Source organism: Caretta caretta, chromosome 7, assembly GCF_965140235.1.
Source record: "Caretta caretta isolate rCarCar2 chromosome 7, rCarCar1.hap1, whole genome shotgun sequence".
NCBI classification, from domain to species: Eukaryota; Metazoa; Chordata; order Testudines; family Cheloniidae; genus Caretta; species Caretta caretta.
Genome location: NC_134212.1, coordinates 124591804 through 124611770, shown reverse-complemented (window position 1 = coordinate 124611770; position 19967 = coordinate 124591804). Strand labels below are relative to the sequence as shown.

Below are 19967 nucleotides of genomic sequence, written 5' to 3'. Positions count from 1 at the left end.
GAAATAAATGGTCCTCAGTTTTGACTCTGCACTTAGGACGGAAGAGCCCAATGCACCGCTACAGACTAGGGACCGAATGGCTAGGCAGCAGTTCTGCGGAAAAGGACCTAGGGGTGACAGTGGACGAGAAGCTGGATATGAGTCAGCAGTGTGCCTTTGTTGCCAAGAAGGCCAATGGCATTTTGGGATGTATAAGTAGGGGCATAGCGAGCAGATCGAGGGACGTGATCGTTCCCCTCTATTCGACATTGGTGAGGCCTCATCTGGAGTACTGTGTCCAGTTTTGGGCCCCACACTACAAGAAGGATGTGGATAAATTGGAGAGAGTCCAGCGAAGGGCAACAAAAATGATTAGGGGTCTGGAACACATGAGTTATGAGGAGAGGCTGAGGGAGCTGGGATTGTTTAGTCTGCAGAAGAGAAGAATGAGGGGGGATTTGATAGCTGCTTTCAACTACCTGAAAGGGGGTTCCAAAGAGGATGGCTCTAGACTGTTCTCAATGGTAGCAGATGACAGAACGAGGAGTAATGGTCTCAAGTTGCAGTGGGGGAGGTTTAGATTGGATATTAGGAAAAACTTTTTCACTAAGAGGGTGGTGAAACACTGGAATGCGTTACCTAGGGAGGTGGTAGAATCTCCTTCCTTAGAGGTTTTTAAGGTCAGGCTTGACAAAGCCCTGGCTGGGATGATTTAACTGGGAATTGGTCCTGCTTCGAGCAGGGGGTTGGACTAGATGACCTTCAGGGGTCCCTTCCAACCCTGATATTCTATGATTCTATGACTCAGTGTGCCAAGCAGACAGGATAGAAAAACAAATGGATCAGGGTCAGAGACCCCAGCTGTAACTCTGCCTCAAATGATCACTGATCCTTAGCCGTACGCTCTTATCTGGGGAGACCAGCCAAGGTGAATATAACTGACAGTAGCTAGAGACAGGCTGATCTGAAGGATGTTTTTTTTTTTTTTTTTGGAGCCTGTAATGTATTCTGCTGGCACCCGTCATCCTAAATCTATGCAGCTGTGGGCTCGGATGTTTCCCTGAGGGGGCGGGGGAGAGACACTCACCTGCTGCTGAACTGTCACTTAAAGGCTCCAGCCCATATTTCTGTCCATACCAAAGCTAGCCTTCCCGCCTAGCTCGACCCCTCCATCTGCGCTGCCCCTAAGCAAACGCCAACACAGCTGAGATCTGGAACAGTCTCCCTTCACCCAATCACAAGTGCCAAGAGTGAATACAACTCCCGTCCGTCTCTCCTCCAGCCGAGATGCCTCTGACAGGCAAAGCCATCTGTGTTACAGCCTTGCTGCTGTAGCCCAGTGAGGGAGCTGGACTGTATCCCCATTGCATTATTTATACCCAAACTGTGTGAAAGGTGCTTAGGGCCCGCTCTCTTGATTGCTGGCTCCCATGTGCAGATATGGGACTGAAGATGCTGGCCTCCCGAAGCGGTAGGCAACATTCAGTGAAATGCTGGCAACTGGAATCTCTCCTCGCTCAGGATTTTCTAAGCAAACCTCTCTGCTCTATCAGTGTTTCAATTGAAAGACTCTGCTCAGCGTTGAATGCTGCTGCGGTGGAACCCCACGAAGACCCCATCTGTTAGAGGTCATATTGATTTGTATCTCCGTTTAGAAAGGCCTCCAGTTCTCCTTGAGTAAGTGCCATAAATAATGGCGAGATACTAGCTCTAGTGTGCTGTAGGAACATCCTAGGGATTAGGTTGCTTTAAGACAATCTAATCTGGGCTAGGGCTTTCTCAGTTAACCATAGAGTAAAATGTAGATTGTGTGCTTACCTGGCTTACTGTGCTAGTCACTAGTCGGGGCGGGTAAACTATACCTCAGAGCAGTAATCAACCATCTAAAACCAATAGCTTTGAACATACAAATATTACAGCACTTCATTTCAGACTAGCCAGAAATCAAATCCGTGTAGGGGAACCAAATCCATGTAGCAAGATTCAGTTCCAGGTCTGTGTCCTAGCTGCATAATCCTCATGTTTGTATGCCTCTTTTACCCCGAAGATCACAGTGCTTTCTGGGCTGTGTGCGCATGTAGAAAATAACTCCTAACAAACAGCCATTTTGCACATAGTGGCACTGGAGAGCATGTTTCCTGAGCGGACGGGATGTATAATTTATCCATTTGAAATCTTGTAGGGCTTTAGGTAGCCAAAATATAATTATTCCAATGGGAATGTATCCAGCGCACCTGTATGAAATTTCCTGACTCTCTTGCAAAAGGTGCCTGGGATCTTTAAAGGTGACCTGCAGATGGAAACAGAATTGGCTTTGTGCCCTGTATTGTGTCTTTGTGATGTATATAGAAGTCCGGAAGATGGATAGATGTTGGGTTTCTTTAAAGAGGGAAAAGGTTTTTCCCCTGTTGACTTGTTACGTTGAAAAGAGCGAGAATGTCAAGGCAGCTTGAATCTTTAGCAAAGAGGTTTCTTCTCCCAACTGTTTAGTAAACATTTGAGCTTCAGGTCCTGTCTACATTAGCAAGATCAGCCAGGGGATGATTCCATCAATTGGGAGAAAATACCCTTTCATACACACACCAGTTCACTCCAGTCAGTGTTTCTCTGGCTGCTGTTTGTTACAAGTTACCCAGTTCCAAGTTGGGGGGTTGGTTTTAGCTCTGTTACATTTGGTTGCATCCCATTTCCAGTGCTAATAGTTCTCCTCCTGCTGTCCCCAGTTCCCAGTCCCTCCAGAGGTGACCAGATGTCCTGATTTTTGGGTCTTCTTCCTATATAGGCTCCTATTACCCCCCACCCCCATCCCGATTTTTCACATTTGCTGTCTGGTCACCCTAGTCACTTGTCTGCACTCCACTGAGCTGTGATGCTCAGAGTCCCTTCCCCAGACCTGCAGAAGAGCCCTGTGTAGCTCGAAGGCTGGTCTCTTTCACCAGCAGAAGTTGGTCAAATAGAAGATGTTACCTCCCGCACCTTGTCTCACTAGAGGTCTCATCTGCCATTTGAATCTAAACATGAACAATCCCAGTTCCTGCACCTGAGGCTTGTATTTCCCTGTTGCGAAAATTCTGCTCTTTGCCAAGCAGCGTCTGGCAACTATCAAAATCCATCAACACAGCAATTAAACCAAGTGTCTGTGCTGGAAGCAGCTTTGGAAGAGCTGTCACCTAAAAGGCACAGTCCAGTGAAACAGAAGATGCTCAGTGAGACACCCTTGGCTGAAAACCTCGGATTTTTCCAAAAAAGTGTTTTTTTGCCTCCGTTGAGGGTTCCAGTGATGCTTGTACATGAGGATGTGGCTGTGTGGGGCGGAGGGGGCCTACAGAGGAAAATGTATGCAGAGAGGAGTGATGTAGATGGGAGAGGAAGTGTTGGGGGCAGTGCTGCCTGCAAGTTCTGGGGAAATCCGACCCTAGCCTGGCTCCTGGTCAAAACGTCGTGTTTGATCTTATTTACGTGTCCAGCCGCACCCAGTTCACACCATGTCCGGGGGACTTCGGGACTTTGCACACGGTGTCAGGTTTATAATCAGTGCATTTATAGTACTGGGAGCCAGAGTGCAGCAGCGTTGTGATCATTCTTTTGTTTGGTTCAGTTTAAAAAGAAATGTTTATCCAGAGTGATGTACTCGCATCATCTTTTAACCACAGGCGGGGAACTGTCAGAGCTGAGCAGTCCCAGTGTGGGGAGAGAGACAAGCTTTCCTCACTCTGAGACCCCTCATGTCTTCCTGGAAAGGGGTGAAGTGGGGCCAAGTGATGCTTAGCTCAGCATGGTCTCTATCGTCTTCCTTAGGGCTTCTGGAAAAGGCTAGCGAGACAGTATCACATGGTAGCTGTTCTTAACCGTTGTGTACTCCAGGGTGCCCGCAGCCGTGGCTGCCCTCGGAGCAGGATGTCAGGATGTTTCCTTTGTTAATTACATTTAAAATGCTGCTTTGCAGCTCGGCAGACCTGTTGTGAAATGCTCTCCTGGTGGCCCTGGCCACTCTGCAGGCGGGGCGGTGGAGGGAAAGTCACGTTTGGAAATGAGTTCTGGGGCCAGGTCTCCGGCAGCTCATTTGGCAGCACAGAATGAAACCAGAGTTGATGTATGAAATAGTAGGAGAGTTTAGAGTGTCACAGTGGGATAATACCAAAGCAGTTCACCTCTGGAGAACTGGGTTTAAGTCCTCACGTATGCCGTGGGAGCAATGATATTGGGCATTGCCTGGCATGCTCCAAGGCCAGGCTTGAGCACACCGTGGCTCAGGACAAAGTGCATTTGGAAGAGCTCTCCTACCACCTGCCCACAGCGCGCCTGGCACTTGCAGGAGGCGCCCCTCCCTGTTCTTTCACGAGCTGTGAAGGGCGGTTGCTCTCTTAGATGCACCTTGTGAATCTCTGGTGCCCACAAGCAAAAAAGTGTGAACCAAGGTCCCGCCGGCTGCGTCAGACCCGGTTTTACTGGCTCATAAACAAAAATGCTGCAGCAAAAGCGTGCCACGTTCGGATTTAGGGATTTTTTGGCATGAGGTGATTAAACTAAGCAGGACTGTGCCTTAGCAGAGTAGGCTTTGCTGCATCACAATTCCCTCTCGGGTAACAAGAGAACAGGATCCAAAAATGTTTAATTATCTGAACTGGCTCTTTATGAGGCAACTAAAGCCACTTAAAAGTGAATTATTGATAGTGTGTTAAAAGGTTTCTCTTGAAAAGGAGACAAGGAATGCTATGAGCACCTCAACACAACAGCTACTGCCGAATCTTCTGTGTTTAAGGTTTCGTTTGAGGGCAACTTGAAACAACAACCTCATTTGGAGCCCTGATTAGTTGCTCCCTGTTCCATAACCTTGAGGGTGTGAAGTGTGTGTGTGAGAGAGGTACATGCATCTTTATTCTTTTTCATGCTGCCCCTTTCTCCTTTGTGTGCATTAAATAATGGAAGAGGGGTTTTAACACAACAAGTTGTTGCGGGTTGTTGACATTTTCCGGCTTGCCACTGCTATGCCTGAGGTTAACTGTTCTCTGTTTACCTAGTTCTCTGCTGTGTTACTCAGGTTGGGAAGAGTCAGGCTCTTTGTCTCTCTGCTGCCTTTCCCTGGCGCTCATTATGCAGGATGAAGCCTTGGAAGCTGGGAGAATACTAATTTTTGAGGCTTTTTAAAGAGAGTTCCGGACACGAAGGTCAGTTGCAATGCAGCTGGCTTTCTACAGCAGCCCTGCAAGTATTCTGAGCTGTGTGCATGACAACCTAGCACAACTTTGCCCAACTGTGGACAACTCTGGCAACTTGCTGGGAGCCTGCGGCCACACTTAGCTCCTCTATTGAATGACTTGCTGAAAGTTATCAGCCACCCTCACTCTTTAATGCAGAGATGCTGCCTCTGAGGATCCTGTCACTTGGTTCAGTTGACTAGTACCGGTGGTGGTAACCAGGGAGATGGGGACTGCTCTTTGGGCCATCCCTAAAGTAGGAGAATTGGATTGATTTGCGATGGGGACTGTATGGCCAGCTTCGCTGTGTGCACCTGGGTCGAGTGATGTAAAACCTTGTACAATAGCAAGTGAGTTTATTGTTCTAAATGGAACTGGTCGGAAAACCTTCGATAGCCACTTTCTGTTGGAAAATGCGGTTCTGTAAAAAATGGAAACACTTAGGAAAATCCTATCTGGTTGGCTGAAATTTTGTTTTGGAGAAAAAATGGAGGGTAAAAGTTTGGACGTTGTTAAGATATCGCATTTCGACACTGTCAGAATAAAACACTTTGTTTCTTTTCTTTGGAAATAACTTTTTGTTTAGAAATGTTTCATTTTCATTTTCATAATATAATACAATATAAACATTTTTCTTTTGTCAAAACAAAATGTTTTGATCGCTCTGAAATGGAAATCGTTTCAGAAATTTCCTCTGTGGAGAATTTCAAAAATTGGGGATTTTGATAAGAAACAAAGCTAGATTTGAAATCTGAAAACTCTTTGCAAAATGGAATTTGTCCTCCCCCTGTTCTGATTTTAAATCCTGTCCCTGGAGAGCATCCCGAATTTATATGAGCCAAATTTTGATCTGCCCCACAGGAAGTGTTCAATTCATTTTTTTTTCCCAAGAGGGTTACATAATTTTCCTTTTTTCAGTTTCATAGAGATGTTGCTCAGCCTTGGCTCAGTCAAACTGATGCATGTCACTGGTCATTAGCATCAAATACCCCGGTCCATGTCGCTGCTTATGTGCTGATCAGCTAGCATGTGTTGGCTGTTAAAGACAGCAATTCCTTCCCATGATACTGGCGGCGTCTTGGAAAATCTGACCTAGTATTTAAAATAATAATAATCAGTTCTCTAATGACTCAGACTGATTTTACCCCTGGGGGGTGGCTGTTGTTCATGAGGGCATGGTGTTGCCATCCCAAAGTCCAGTGACCTGTTTGTCCATTCCAAAGCACAGGAGAGAAGATGGCTAATACAATTTTTGAAAGCATGTGGAAAATTTTGGCATAGGAAAATGAAGCCCATATGAGGGGAGAGTGCATTTTTAGCAGCCAAGCTGGGGGCAGTGTGATTGTTCTATGCTGCATTTGCAGCAGTCCCGTTGCAAGCTGGACTAATATTTTCAGAGCAAGATCTTTGCATTGCTTTATTACCTAGTGTAGCAGTTCAGAACCAGTGCTGCATTGTCTAGGAAAGTGTGTCGCTGTCCATATATATAATACACGCGCACTCTTAAATAATGTCAGTGTGTGCACAGATTGCCAACAGCAGCTTGGAAATCCCAGTTTGTATTTTCCAAGTACAGGGAGAATTATGGCATGGCTCATACCACTGGGTAGCAACTGTGGGCAATTTTTGGCTTCAGTAGCGACCTGAGCACATGAAGTCTTTTTTGTGACATCCCCATTTCGTTCCACTCACCCCACAAACCTACCTCTTCTAGTGAGCCGCTCCCCCTGGTGGGTGTGCAATAACAGCATTGTTTAAAGTATTCTCCTGTGTTGGGCAGACGTCAGTGATGCTGGTTCACGAACAAGAAAATAAGCAAAGTGCCGTGTTAATTCCAGGTCCCTCAGAACCATGGGGGAAATCAATTTACAGGCCAAATTAAAGGGCAAAAGTGGGTCTGAAAGGAACATTTCAACTTTCTCCGGTGGGTGCTGAAAGGGATAGAGAAGAAACAAACACCTTAAAACAAGCTGGCACTGTAGTTTTGTTAATGCAAGTTTAATATTAAAATGACAGTTAATTTTGGGCCAAATCCCAGAATTTCCATCAGATGAGGGTCTGGCCTCTATTTTTAGCATTTGTTAATTATCAAACATGGAGGAAACATTTTGCCTGGCCTTTTTGCCATCAGTTTTGCTTGTGCTTTTCCTGAATGTCCATTTTATTGGCGAAAGCTAAAACGTTCAAAGAGGCCTCGGTTTTTGGATGTCCGGCGTCAGATGCTATGGGCCCAAGTTCAGGGTGCTGAGCGCCTGCAATTTCTATTGGCTGCAGCTGGAGTTGTTGGGTGTTCAACATTTCCATAAATCGGGCCCAGACTTTCCGGTTGGGCACCCCAAAATGGGACTCGTAACACTAGACTCTCCTCACTGAAGTATGTAGCCGTCTGTAGCAGCTTGGAGCTTTACAAAGTTATATAATTGCAACTCGTGATCCGTTTCATGCTGTTGACCCGGAAGATCTGACTTTCCTCTCTGGGCATTGCAGCTCCGCGGTAATTCCGGTTGTATACGTAACACGGATGCATCTCGTCAGGGACATTTTACTGTTGTGAGAGGTCAAAAGCAACCCTCCTGCTCTGCATTCCTACGGAGAAGTCTGGGCCTTGTTGTTGTGTACCAGTCTTCGCTGCCACTATCATTATGTTGTGTGTAACGGTGCTTAGGAACCATCTGCAATGTCTGCTTTATTTTGTTACATTTTTTATGGACATTTTGTTATTCTAAAACCAGCAGACCGGTAGAATAAGGTCATAGAGGGCTTATTTTCCAGGAGGCCATTTTGTGTTGCTGCATGTCAGTATCATAGGAATTTTAACACTGGGCCCTTTCTCCAGTGACTTGCATGGCAGAAAAAGTCAGCAAATAACTTTGAATCGTCTCTAAACCTCGCCCCTTTCCATCCCAGGTGGAAGATGTGCTCCTTTAGCCGTGCCTTCAGTAAGAACCGCAAGCAGCTCAGCAGATGGAAAGTAAATACAGATATAAATGAAGAAACAGAACACAAACCGTCACCCCTTTCCCCCTTTGGCTAGAGAGCGCAGCCGCATGAGACATGCTAGTCATGTTGCATAGGGCACTGCGGGAAGGCGCTCTAACACCATGGGGATGAGGGCCAGTCGAGAACCTAAAGAGACGGGAATTGTTTCCAGTCCCGGATGCAGCACATAAAAGATTCCTCCCAACACGTGCCAGCTTTTGTCTCTGTCTCGCCCAGTCCAGCTGAACATCTTAGTCAATGTCTGGTAGGAATTGGAGCAGAGCTATGGAGGGGCAAGGTACCCAAAGATCATTCAAGACAGTGCCATGGCACTGAGTGCCCTAGGAAAACACAGAGCAGGTAAGGGAGATGTGGGCGTGGGGCAGAGAGAGGGGATCTTTCCGGGAAGTCAATTTGGCAAAGGGGTGTAAACGGCAGAAAGAAGGGCTGAGGGGGCGCAGGGAATGCCCATGCAGTGAGCTAGGGTAAACTCTTCCAAGTCCTCCACCCCGAGAGCGGAAGAGAGGTGTGTTCATGGTGAGATGGAGATCGGAGCGCTTGCAAATCCTCAGGCTTTCAGACTAGATGGAGCTGCTCAGAGAGGGAAGAGAATGAGGGCTAGTTCTGTGACTTTCCCTGGCAAAGCATCTCTGTGGAAGATCCGCCCCCCCTTCTCCCCCTTAGAAATGACCTGCAAGTTTGCACTGATCAGACACGCTTTGTTTATGCCCCAGGTTTGGCCTTTGATCCCACATCCCGTGCCCCAGGTCGTGGCCTTTGAGCAGCAGAAGTATCGTCCAAACAGGTGCCATTAAACATTCTCTGAGCATTGGCAGGCGAATTTCCATTTGCGCTCGTCGGATGAGAAACCACTGCCAGGCTTGCTTCATCTTGTCTCTGCAGAGACTGGCACTGTAAATAACAGGTTTCAGTCTGCGTAGTAGCAGGTAGCATCTGGGAGGTTAAGATGGGTTTGAGATTTACACGGCTGCTTGACACAGCCGTAACCGGCACCATGGGTGTAATTATTAACTTGGTTAAATATCATTGTGGGGCTACGTTTTTCTTCCCTCCTATGGGGGGTTTGACTGTGGCTGATTCTTGCTCAGCCAGTGGGTGAGCCCTACCCTCTCTTATTCACGAGTCCTTCAATGCTTTAGCCATTTATGGCTTGTTCATGTTGTTCTGACCATTCATCCACCCAGTCCTGAAAAGGACAGCGGCTTCTCAGCACCTTCTCCTGGGTCCAGTCACGGGTGCAGTTTGGAGGGGCCAGCGCTCCATGGCAGCCAGTCTCACTGCTGGAGGCAGTGGAAGAAATCTCCTTTCTAAGACCTAAAGAGAGGGGCTTTTCTCTCCCTGGCACCGTCTGTAGGGATGCAGCTCGGGACTCCATGCAACACCTGGGGGCTGAACTCTGACTGAAAAGCATAGTAAGAGTCATCTGCATTTACTTTAAATGACATAGAGTTTATGGCAAATGTTCGGTTGCTTAATTAGCCCAACAGCCTCTTTGATTGCCTCTCCCAGGGAGCTTTACATGGTCCTGGTGGGATGGAGTATAATCTTCTTAAATTTCCCTCGTTGCTTGGTGTGTTTGGAAGCCGGTGCCTGCGAGCCATATGGTATTCAGCAGTAAAAGAATCCTCCAACTAGCTAGGCATTCTGTTTTTCTTAAAGGTAAATGTCCTGTACTAAAATGACTAATTAGGCTACTAATGGGCATAACAAGTAATTAAAATGTTTCAGCTTTCACAGGCATGCCAGGTTTTGCAATGTTTTGAGTCTCGAGAGTTGGAAACTAAACCTGTCATGTGAATTGTGAGGCAGCTGGTGGATGATGATCCCATTTCAGTGGTCACTGTGAATAAATCAATATTTGTCCTCAAGTTATTAACTGTTGTCAGCAGAGAGGGAGATGGTGGCATTCAACACCTCTGTGTGGTATTTGCTGGCAAACACGGACTTTCTGTGGGCGGTCACTGCATGTCACTGGACTAGTGGAATATCCCTGCCCTGTCATTTGCTCCTTCCCTACTGGTTGCCTCAGGAACCAAAGGGTTCAGAAAATAGCCTTTACCAAAAGATTACACACCGTGATTTCACTCAGTGTTTCGGCACATTTCACTGCTGTAAAATACATGACGGTTGGTGCTGGGGGGATCCTGCTGTTTACACCAAAGGGAACAAAATTCGCTGGGTGCAAGGTGCTTAAGATGCTGAGAGAATCCAGGCCTGTCTGGTAAATACCCTGTATTTTTGCCTGCTGGCACATTTGTAAAAATTTTGTCCAGCCAGGTGATAATACAAGCCAGTTACTGGAGAGGCCAGTGTGGGAACTACCCTGGGTAGGGGGTGGCTGGGGCCTGGGGTGAGAGGCTAGCTAGGATCTGGAAGGGACACCTTGGGGTGGGTTGGTTGCTATTACAGATGCAGGCCACATTGTGCTAGGTGCTTTGAACGTGCATAGTAACCAGAGAGTCCCTGCCTACAAGGAGCGTGCCCCTTGCATTTAGAGAAGCTGCTGGTTGGGGCTTAGAGGGGAAAGAGATGACATCAGGTATGTCCGCTGTGACCTGTGCTTGTATCAAAGCACCCTGCACTCTGACCCTTCTAGCCCACCCCCAAAGGGCGTGTGTCATAAATATAACTTCTAACAAAATGGTTGATGCGCTTTCCTGTGAAAGTTTCCCTGAATCAACTGGCTAAAATCGTCCTTGAGATGTGGAAAATATTGTTAGTCTTTATACAGTTGATAGTATATTCAGAGGTGCACATGTCTTATTAATTCTGTTTTCTCCTAGAGCTCCAGGAAGAAATCACAGCCAGTGTTTCACCCTATCTGTGATTTGGGGGGGTGTCATAAATATAAAGGGAAGGGTAACCACCTTTCTGTATACAGAACTATAAAATCCCTCCGGGCCAGAGGCAAAACCTTTTCACCTCTAAAGGGTTAAGAAGCTAGGATAACCTCGCTGGCACCTGACCAAAATGACCAATGAGGAGACAAGTTACTTTCAAAGCTGGAAGGGCGGGGGGAAACAAAGGCTCTGTCTGTCTGTGTGATGCTTTTGCCGGGACCAGGTCAGGAATGCTCTTCAGAACTCCTGTTAAGTTAGTAAGTAATCTAGCTAGAAATGTGTTAGATTTCCTTTTGTTAAATGGCTGGTAAAATAGGTTGTGCTGAATGGAATGTAGATTCCTATTTTTGTGTCTTTTTGTAACTTCAGGTTTTGCCTAGAGGGATTCTCTATGTTTTGAATCTGATTACCCTGTAAAGTATTTACCATCCTGATTTTACAGAGATGATTCTTTTACCTTTTCTTTAATTGAAATTCTTCTTTTAAGATCCTGATTGCTTTTTCATTGTTCTTAAGATCTAAGGGTTTGGGTCTGTGTTCACCTATGCAAATTGGTGAGGATTTTTATCAAGCCTTCCCCAGGAAAGGGAGTGTAGGGCTTGGGGGGATATTTTGGGGGAAGACGTCTCCAAGTGGGCTCTTTCCCTGTTCTTTGTTTAACACGCTTGGTGGTGGCAGCATAGGGTTCAAGGACAAGGCAAAGTTTGTACCTTGAGGAAGTTTTTAACCCAAGCTGGTAAGAATAAACTTAGGGGGTCTTTCATGCAGGTCCCCACATCTGTTCCCTAGAGTTCAGAGTGGGGAGGGAACCTTGATAACGTGTCATTCAGCAGTTTATGCAGGCTGGACCGGCTGAGCTTTGTGATTTGCTGTCCAACAGCCAGGGACCAGATGACAAGCTCTAGACTCTGAGAACGGCTTTTGGTGTATGGCATTGATCAGGCAGCACCCATCGTAGGAGCGTTGACCCTCCGAAGTATTTCATGGGTTTAATTATTGCTTTTGAGATGCAAGGTCTGGAGGGAGTGTTGCCTTTCCTTTCTTAAGAAAGGCTTTTAACATGGTGATCTCCTTTACATTAAGTCACCGAGGCAGGATCTCGTCAGAACGACAAATCTTGGGTAGGAAAATGAGTTGGTTGAGTTCAGGATCCTGACACAGGGAAGAAAGGTAAGCAGCACGATACGGACCCTGGACTTCAGGAAAGCAGACTTCGACTCCCTCAGGGAACGGATGGCCAGGATCCCCTGGGGGACTAACTTGAAGGGGAAAGGAGTCCAGGAGAGCTGGCTGTATTTCAAGGAATCCCTGTTGAGGTTACAGGGACAAACCATCCCGATGAGTCGAAAGAATAGTAAATATGGCAGGCGACCAGCTTGGCTTAATGGTGAAATCTTAGCGGATCTTAAACATAAAAAAGAAGCTTACAAGAAGTGGAAGGTTGGACATATGACCAGGGAAGAGTATAAAAATATTGCTCGGGCATGTAGGAATGTTATCAGGAGGGCCAAATCGCACCTGGAGCTGCAGCTAGCCAGAGATGTCAAGAGTAACAAGAAGGGTTTCTTCAGGTATGTTGGCAACAAGAAGAAAGCCAAGGAATGTGTGGGCCCCTTACTGAATGAGGGAGGCAAACTAGTGACAGAGGATGTGGAAAAAGCTAATGTACTCAATGCTTTTTTTGCCTCTGTTTTCACTAACAAGGTCAGCTCCCAGACTGCTATGCTGGGCATCACAAAATGGGGAAGAGATGGCCAGCCCTCTGTGGAGATAGAGGTGGTTAGGGACTTTTTAGAAAAGCTGGACGTGCACAAGTCCATGGGGCCGGACGAGTTGCATCCGAGAGTGTTGAAGGAACTGGCGGCTGTGATTGCAGAGCCATTGGCCATTATCTTTGAAAACTCGTGGCGAACCGGGGAAGTCCCGGATGACTGGAAAAAGGCTAATGTAGTGCCAATCTTTAAAAAAGGGAAGAAGGAGGATCCTGGGAACTACAGGCCAGTCAGCCTCACTTCAGTCCCTGGAAAAATCATGGAGCAGGTCCTCAAAGAATCAATCCTGAAGCACTTACATGAGAGGAAAGTGATCAGGAACAGCCAGCATGGATTCACCAAGGGAAGGTCATGCCTGACTAATCTAATCGCCTTCTATGATGAGATTACTGGTTCTGTGGATGAAGGGAAAGCAGTGGATGTATTGTTTCTTGACTTTAGCAAAGCTTTTGACACGGTCTCCCACAGTATTCTTGTCAGCAAGTTAAGGAAGTATGGGCTGGATGAATGCACTACAAGGTGGGTAGAAAGCTGGCTAGATTGTCGGGCTCAACGGGTAGTGATCAATGTCTAGTTGGCAGCCGGTATCAAGTGGTGTGCCCCAAGGGTCGGTCCTGGGGCCGGTTTTGTTCAATATCTTCATAAATGATCTGGAGGATGGTGTGGATTGCACTCTCAGCAAATTTGCGGATGATACTAAACTGGGAGGAGTGGTAGATACGCTGGAGGGGAGGGATAGGATACAGAAGGACCTAGACAAATTGGAGGATTGGGCCAAAAGAAATCTGATGAGGTTCAATAAGGATAAGTGCAGGGTCCTGCACTTAGGACGGAAGAACCCAATGCACAGCTACAGACTAGGGACCGAATGTCTAGGCAGCAGTTCTGCGGAAAAGGACCTAGGGGTGACAGTGGACGAGAAGCTGGATATGAGTCAGCAGTGTGCCCTTGTTGCCAAGAAGGCCAATGGCATTTTGGGATGTATAAGTAGGGGCATAGCGAGCAGATCGAGGGACGTGATCGTTCCCCTCTATTCGACATTGGTGAGGCCTCATCTGGAGTACTGTGTCCAGTTTTGGGCCCCACACTTCAAGAAGGATGTGGATAAATTGGAGAGAGTCCAGCGAAGGGCAACAAAAATGATTAGGGGTCTGGAACATATGAGTTATGAGGAGAGGCTGAGGGACCTGGGATTGTTTAGCCTGCAGAAGAGAAGAATGAGGGGGGATTTGATAGCTGTTTTCAACTACCTGAAAGGGGGTTCCAAAGAGGATGGCTCTAGACTGTTCTCAATGGTATCAGATGACAGAACGAGGAGTAATGGTCTCAAGTTACAGTGGGGGAGGTTTAGATTGGATATTAGGAAAAACTTTTTTACTAAGAGGGTGGTGAAACACTGGAATGCGTTACCTAGGGAGGTGGTAGAATCTCCTTCCTTAGAGGTTTTTAAGGTCAGGCTTGACAAAGCCCTGGCTGGGATGATTTAACTGGGAATTGGTCCTGCTTCGAGCAGGGGGTTGGACTAGATGACCTTCTGGGGTCCCTTCCAACCCTTATATTCTATGATTCTATGATTCTATGAAGTCAACGAGCAGTGCGTTGGCCAGGGGAGGGGGCATGTTAGCCCGATTAGTCTCCTATGCTAGGTTTGAAATTCTTCTTCCCATGCATTAATAATACTCATGATAACATTTGGCGTTTAAGAAGCCTCTGACAATGTTTTGACAATTTATGTTGCTTAATTTAGTAAAGCCATTCGCTAAGCCTAATTAATAATTCTACCGCCCCAAAGGGAAGCTCACTGCGCACGGAGAAGCAGAATCTGAGAGTCTAGCCCGTGGAGTGCACTTGGCTGAGCCGGGTGGCAAGGCTGCTGTGGCTAGAATCCCTCCCAGCTGCCATGCGCTGTCCAGGACACCTGGGTTAACTGCTGTGACTGGGCTGGAATAGTACATCTTCTCTTCTCTGCGATCGGCTGTAGACAAGAAGCCTAGAGGAAGTGGCTTAGGTGAAAGGGTTGGACTTTGGCATCTCCCTTGGCTTAAATCTCTGGCGATGAGCCACGTTAAAGAAAATTAGCTCATCCTTCGAACAAGGCTGGTGTAACCAGTTGTTTCATATCCCACAAGTGATGAGGTGGAAATGCGCATTGGAGAGAGCCGTGGATCAGGGTAGAAATCACTACCACTCTGGAACTCCCCGTCGTGGAAGGAGCTGGATCAGATGAGGAAAGCTGGAAACCAGACAAAAGCTCAACCCCTCCCCCCACCCCCCATGCTTACACTTCTGTCCCCGTCTCATTAAATAAATAGGACGCGTGTCTCCACGTAACACGCAGCCTGCCTTCACAATCAATCAGTCTCAGTGTGATAGAACTGAACAGGTGTAGTGGGCTTATTTCTTCTACGAAATGACAACAGTGCTGGGTCAGGTGTTTCCGGTGAGCTGAAATATGAGCTCTCTTTTGATGAAAATAGCCCTTTGTCTTGTCTTCTCCCCTGCCATTTATTTTTGTGGCTAGGAGATGCGCGCTCTCAAGTTGTGGGCTGGCTGGTTAATTGGGGGCTCATTAAAGCGAGGGAGCTGAAGAAATCCAACAGCCTGCTCCAAAGTAGCCGCCTTTGATTAAAGCAGAATCGGGAGGAGAAGATACTCTGCTGTTCCAGATGGTTTGCTTGTGTTTAATCTATGCCTGCTTTTTAGAAATGCCCTATAGGTATTTGTTTAAAAAACTAAACCTTCCTGCTAGGTGCGCTTTCCCTGCTGAATGACCCAGACCATTGCTGTAGGGACTTAGTAAATGGGCTTTTCCTGCCTTTTTATTTGCGTGCTGGGAGTGTGTAGAAACAGCCCGCAGGCATGTGGTCCCTGCCCCCAGGAGCAGATCACAATCTAGTTGGGGCACGTTGGGGGCAGAAACGTTGCTTGGGTCATCATTAAAAGGACAGGCAGGGTGTGTGTTGAGCAGGGATTTGAAGGAGAGGGGGGAGGTGGTTTGGTCCGTGAGAATAGTGCAAGGTAGTTCCTGGTGTAAATGTTCACTATGGTGCTGTCTGTAGCCTAGCACGGAATAGATTACACTTGTGTAAAGCTTCTCATCCATAAATCTCAAAAGCACTTTACCAAGGTGATTATCCTTATCCCCATTGTACAGCTGGAGAAACTGAGGCACGGGGGCATGAGTGACATGTCCAAGGTGAGATTGAATCAGTAGGAGAGCTGTGTACAGAATCCAGGTTTCCTGACTTCTGATTCTGAGCCCCTAACCACTGGACCTCACACCCTCCCTTTCTATACAAAAACCGAGGTTATAATATCCATCATTATAAAAGAAAACAGACTGTATCGCATTCCTCAGCACTTCCCGCTCTGATCGGACACTGCTAGCATCCTACATGCTGTCATGTCCCCCCACCTCTGAGATTGTCAGGAATTGACGAACAGGCATTCTGCAGCAAGACTGGCCTGTTATGCCAACAAAGGTCAAAGGGAAACGAGGATGATGATGAGCTACTTGGACTTTGGGGAGGGACCAAGATGCTCTATGTTTGTACCGCATCTGACACGGTGCCCAGGGGCCTGGTCCCCGGTGGGGACTCCTGGGGGCTGCGGCTATACAAATAGCAAATAGCGCTTGGTTGACGTTCTGGTTTTGATGCTAAGCGTCATGCGGTGCACAGCCTGCCCAGAGGTGCCGCCAATGATGCCCGATGCACTAGACTCGTGCCAACATTCACAGAACTGTTGTGGGCGTGGATCACACCTGTGCAGCGTGAGGGGATCAACCCCACCCTGTTGGAGGTGATGCTAGGAGCATTTCACAGTCTCTGAATGCTGAGTAGATTGGAACCCTGGCCAGTCAGAGAGAGAAAGACGAGCTGGTGATGCTGCTTTGGTGCGTGAAACAGCTCTGGCTGCAGATTACCGCTCTGCCCAACGCCTGGTATTTGACCTGCCTTGGTCTTGGAACAACAGGGGCTTGATAAATGGACTGAACGGAGGCCAGTATTGCTGACTTGCACACAGGCTTCCTGCTCCTTTCCATAGCCCCCTGCCAGCCCCTCGGAAATACTTAAATTTCTGAGCAGGGAGAGCGCCCGAGTCAGTGATCAGCAATGCAATTCCTGGCCACATTTCAGCATCACTGCCCCTTTTGCTGCCTCACTTCGCTCCATTTTGCACCCAGGTCCCCTGGTTGTTGCGGCCAGCATAGTGGTCAGGGAACCCAGCCAGCTCTCGCATGCCTTGATGACAGCATGCAATGAGTGTGACAAACCCTGCAATGGTATTTAGTCATTTACTCCTGCCAGGAGGCTGTGTGCAGCATTTCGCTATAGGTTTCTTCCTGTTGCAGCACCCATTGCCTCTGTCTGTGTTCTCCCCATGGGCCCAGGCCGGACACAGCGGAAAACACATTCTGCAGCGATGAGACACTGAGACGGGGAGAGATTTCGGTTAACGTTTTCGGAAGCATCAAGTGATTCAGGAGGCTAAGTCCCACTGGCTTTCAATGAGACTTAGGTTCCTAAGTCACTTCTGAAAACCTCCCCCACCGGCCTCTGCTCTCAGTCAATAAGCTCTCCAGCACAGGGTGCTTAGATGGTATCCGTTTGCTGATCCTTCTCTCGGAAAGAAACATGAACTTGCCTGTCGGTTTCTGGGTGCTCGCATGGTGCCCGAGTGCCTGTCTCTGCTTGAAATGCTGCACAAAGTAGGTATGAGATCCAAGGCAGCTGTGATACTGGACTTGACTAGTCCGCGTGCGAGGGTTCTCCTAAGGAGGAGGAGATCACTGCAGCTTAATCTGAGCCCTTCTTCACTCCTCACTCCTCTGGGTGTTCAGAGGTGCATTCTCCCTCGCTGCATTCGGCCTTAACCCAAAGACACGGGCAGCAGGGATCCACTCTCGGATGGTTGGGCCCTCATTTCACCCTCTTCCCTCCTGCGAGCAGTGACAGCCTCTGCTCTTGCCAGCTGGAGACAGCGGCCACCGCACTGTAGATCAGACAGGGCATGTGGTGCTGGCGGAGAAGAGGCATCTCCTCAGTCCCCAGGTTGCTCCAAAGTCTGCCTGATAAATAGCAACAACCCCCCGCCACCCTCCCCGGGTGCGTGCAGTGTCGGAATAGCTAAGCGTGCACAGCGTCAGAGGCTGGACTGGGGATCAAAACGATCCCTCTTGCAGTCAAAGCTTCGCAGTTTACTCACTGTTCAGTTGTGCCGAGGAGCTCATGAGCTCCTCACGAATACTGGACGCAGCTCTCTCGCGCTCAGAGATCTTTTAGATAGCTCTGGGCACCTCAAAGTACTCGGTCCCGACTGATACCCCCGTGATCAGTGCTACCACTGGGTAAAATTGTCCCAGCCCCCAAAGCAGGGAGCTGTGTGGGGGCAACTCAAACAAAGAGAGAGGAATTGTGGCTTTGTGCCCATAAGGGGAGCTTGTGCAGAGCTGCTCTTCTCCCGATGGAGCTTGGCTGCCGCAGCCTGAGGAGTATCTGCTTTGCCAAGTGAAATGCCAGCTAGTAAGGAGTCGTACTGCAGCTCTGAGCTGCATCCCGGTGCGAGCCGGGGCAGCTGACGGCCCCTAGTGTCATGTCTCTATGGCAGAAGGTTTGAGGGGTAAAACACAGAGAGGTTTCTGAGTTACCTCCCCTTGGATGGAGAAGGGAACTCTGTGCAGCAGGGCTTTCTGGGGGGCTTGCCGAGCCCTGGTATTGCTCTGCTGTGACGATGGGGGCAAAGCCGGGACTGGGGGCCCCAGGCAGCCCAGCTCCCATGCGCTGCGCAGAGTATCAGCTGCAGCGTGGGTCTATTCCCATGGAGCAGCTTGGGCTGGGCAGGGATCCTTCTCTCAGTGCCAAGGAGGAGCTGTGCTGTGTCCACGGGTGTCGTGGTGCTGGGGACCTAGCGAAGAGCCCGGAAAGGCAGGGCCAGGATTTCAGCTTGGGCTGTTTTCGCCCCTCTGTCCCGAGGAAGGCAGCAAAGCATGCTGGGAACGGTTTCCTCACGGAAGTGGGACAGCGCTGGGCTGTTAGTTAAAGAAATGAACCTGCTGAGCATGCCCACGCTCCCCAGCGTTTCCTCTGGCCCGTGCGGGGGGTGTTTTGTTTAAAGGCTTTTCAAACCGAAGCCAGTTCCCCAGGGTGAGCGGTGGCTGGGATAGCAGGTACCACTCCACGAGCTCAGAGCTGAGCAGGGATCCAGCAAGCGGCCCATTGTGAAGTGTTCACAGCAGTGGGTACAAATGGCTGCTCAGTCTGTTCCTTCACAAATGCTGCAGCCAGGTGTGTGCACCGAGTCCCACTGAGCTGCCAACCCTGGTGGGAGGAGTTGTGCGTCTTGTCTTCTGTTCCCGTAGTGTCGCTGTTAGGGGTGTAAACGTTACTCCAGCCTGGCATGAAACAGGCAGCTTGAACGCCACAGCTTTCAGGAGGCCTGGCTACCGGAGGGTGAGATTCTCACTCTCTGATGCTTGTCATGCAGGTGAAACGGGAAAAGATAGGGTCCTTCGCCACCAGCCTCTGGACTGCCTTCCTCCCTGCAGGGGCGCCCAGCTGCCTGGCAGGAGACCTCCCGCACTTGCATTATCCGGTGTCATCTGGTAGAGGAGTGGAAACCGTAGTGAGGGTGGTGGCAGGGTCTCTGTGTATCAGAGCTGTGGGCTTGGTCTTCACATTGATTGCCTCCCACGGGTGTTCTGGAGACCTCGTGCCAGTTAGCTGGCACAGGGTCACTGGGAACATGACGGGCATAAGGAGATGGCACAGTCAGGCCTGTTTTCTGGGTTCCTGCCTGTCTCGTTTATTTGTCTGACATTTAAGCAGATAAAGATGCTCCCAGGCAGCCTCTCTCCTCACTGCCTCTGCTTGGCACCTGAGTATCTCAGCAGTCCCTGAGCTCAGTCCCCACCTCTTAGGAGGTGAGAAAGCAGCTAAAAGCCCTTCTGGGGCCTGCGGAGGGGAACGGGAGGCGGAGACCCCATTAGAACGTGCGGGTGGGAGACTGAGTGGATTTTCATGCTGATTTCACAGAAGATTAGGGTTGGAAGAGACCTCAGGGGGTCAGCTAGTCCAACCCCCTGCTCAAAGCAGGACCAACCCCAACTCCTGCAATTTGCATGAGACAGAAAGCCCTGACTACTGGCACAGCATAACGGGACTGGGCAAGCTTGCCCC

General features: G+C 48.7%; 1 protein-coding gene across 4 annotated transcripts in view; it reads left to right on the top strand.

The window, feature by feature from the left end:
* Window positions 1-19967, top strand: part of ARMH3 (armadillo like helical domain containing 3) — a 194357-nt gene that overhangs the window by 136611 nt on the left and 37779 nt on the right. The gene's annotated exons all lie outside the window — the stretch shown is intronic.